This window comes from Eschrichtius robustus, chromosome 11 (genome assembly GCF_028021215.1).
Source record: "Eschrichtius robustus isolate mEscRob2 chromosome 11, mEscRob2.pri, whole genome shotgun sequence".
In the NCBI taxonomy this organism is placed as follows: Eukaryota; Metazoa; Chordata; class Mammalia; order Artiodactyla; family Eschrichtiidae; genus Eschrichtius; species Eschrichtius robustus.
In genome coordinates this window covers 16,342,888-16,345,104 of record NC_090834.1, presented here as the reverse complement: position 1 = coordinate 16,345,104, position 2,217 = coordinate 16,342,888, and the positions used below count along the sequence as shown (strand labels likewise).

The following is a 2,217-nucleotide window of genomic DNA, read 5'->3' as shown; positions in this document are numbered from 1 at the left end:
GGGGCTCGAATGACCCCTTGTTCTTTGGTGGCGCTGGTGAGTGTGGCTCCAGCGGGACCCTCGCCGCAGCCCTGCACTTCCCCACGTGGAAAGCAGGTCCATTCCTGATGCCTTTAAGGAAGAGGAAACCCTACCCTGCCAGATCTTGAGAGTTTCCAGTGACTCTCCTGAACCTTTCGGTTCTCGTTCTGACCCCTGTGGCTCCTGCCTGCCCAGAGAGGACTGCCTGGTGGGCAAGGGGAGGACTCCTAGGCTCCTGACAGCCCAGCCTCAGGCACACATGGCATTCAGAGATGTGGCTGTGGATTTCACCCAGGAGGAGTGGATGCCGCTCAGCCCTGCTCAGAGGTCCCTGTACCGGGAGGTGATGCTGGAGAATCACAGCAACCTGGTCTCACTGGGGATTCCATTTTCTAAACCAAAACCCATCACCCAGCTGGAGCAAGGGAAGGAAACCTGGAGAGAAGAGAGAAAATGCCCACCGGCCACTGGCCCAGCAGAACCACAGCCAGAACTCCACCTCAGTCCTTTCTGCCCTCCGGATTTCTCCAGTCAGAAATTCCGCGTGCAGCATATGCTGTGCAGTCATCCTCTCTGGATCTCCTCGTGCTGGTGTGCGGAAGATCCTGCCCGGCCGGGAGATCCGTGCCCCGGGGGACCAGCAGCTGCATCAAACCTCCGATGGAAGTTCCCGGAACAATAAAGCAGAAGGTCAGGAGAGAGAAGGTACCCAGCCTTTGGAAAGACAAAGAAAAGGACTTCAGGCACGTTCCCCAGGCCGCCACCCCAGAGGCTCTAGGGATGGCATCCAAGGCGTGGAGGTAGAGGCCAGCCAGCTCAGAGGGGGAACTCCGAGGAAACAGACGGACTGTTGAAGAGGATAGAAGTGTTAGGATTTGGACCAGTCAACTGTGGGGAGTGTGGACCGGGCTTCAGCAAGATGACAAACCTGCTCAATCACCAGAGGATACACTCAGGGGAGAAGCCGTATGTGTGCGCGGTGTGTGAGAAGGGCTTTAGCCTAAGGAAAAGCCTTGCCAGACACCAGAAGGCACACTCGGGGGAGAAGCCCGTCGTGTGCAGGGAGTGTGGGTGAGGCTTTAACCGGAAGTTGACGCTCATCATACACGAGAGGACACACTCGGGCGAGAAGCCTTACATGTGCAGCGAGTGTGGGCGGAGCTTCAGCCAGAAGTCAAACCTCATCATACACCAGCGGACACACCCCGGGGAGAAGCCCTACGTGTGCCAGGAGTGTGGGAAAGGCTTCAGCCAAAAGTCAGCTGTCGTCAGACACCAGAGGACACAGTTAGAGGAGAAGCATTTTGTGTGTGGCGTGTGTGGACACAGCTTCAGCCAGAATTCAACCCTCATCTCACACAGGCGGACACACACTGGGGAGAAACCTTACGTGCGTGGGCTGTGTGGGTGAGGCTTTAGACTCAAGTCACACCTCAACAGACACCAGAACATACACGCAGGGGATAAGCCCATTGTGTGTACGGACTGTAGGCGAGGTTTCAACCAACCAGTCCAATCTCATCAGACACCAGAGGACACACTCAGGGGAAAAGCCGTAGTGTGCAGGGAGGGTGGGCGAGGCTTCAGTCACCAGGCAGGTCTCATCTGGCACAGGCAGAAAGACTCAAGGGAAAAGCCTTACCCGTGCAGGCAGTATGGACTCGGCTTTAGCAGTAAGTCAGCTTTAATCACGCACAAATGGGTACACTCAGAAAAGAAGCCCTGTTTATGCAGAGAGCGTTGCCAAGGCTTTCCCCAAAAGTCACACCTCGTCTTACATCAGATGACACACCAGGGCAAGAAGCCTTACGTGTGCAAGACGTGTGGACAGGGCTTTAGCCAGAAGTCTCACCTCAGCAGACACAGGAGGATGAAGTCCGCCCACCACAAACTGACTTCAGTCTGACCCTGAGGCCCACTTGGGGCAATCTTCTGACCCCTTACGCTCTCTTTAAAAGTGAAGAGGTGGCAAGGACTGAATAATCACACATCTTATACTTTCATGAAATGCATTCCGTAAGTGGTCAAAGGGCATTTGACTTCATTTACTTCTTCCATGCTAAGTCTTCATCTTTTGTGGCCTTTTGTTCTAATAAACTGCATCTTTACAAAAAAGAAAAAGAAAATACTCAGATGATGAAGCTCTCTTTTTTTTTTTATTTTATTTCATCATATGGGTTTTTTAATTTTATTTTA

General features: G+C 53.2%; 1 pseudogene; it reads left to right on the top strand.

Moving 5' to 3' along the window:
- Positions 1-280: 280 nt before the first annotated feature.
- On the top strand, positions 281-1,976 carry LOC137772133 (zinc finger protein 133 pseudogene; annotated as a pseudogene).
- Positions 1,977-2,217: the final 241 nt, after the last annotated feature.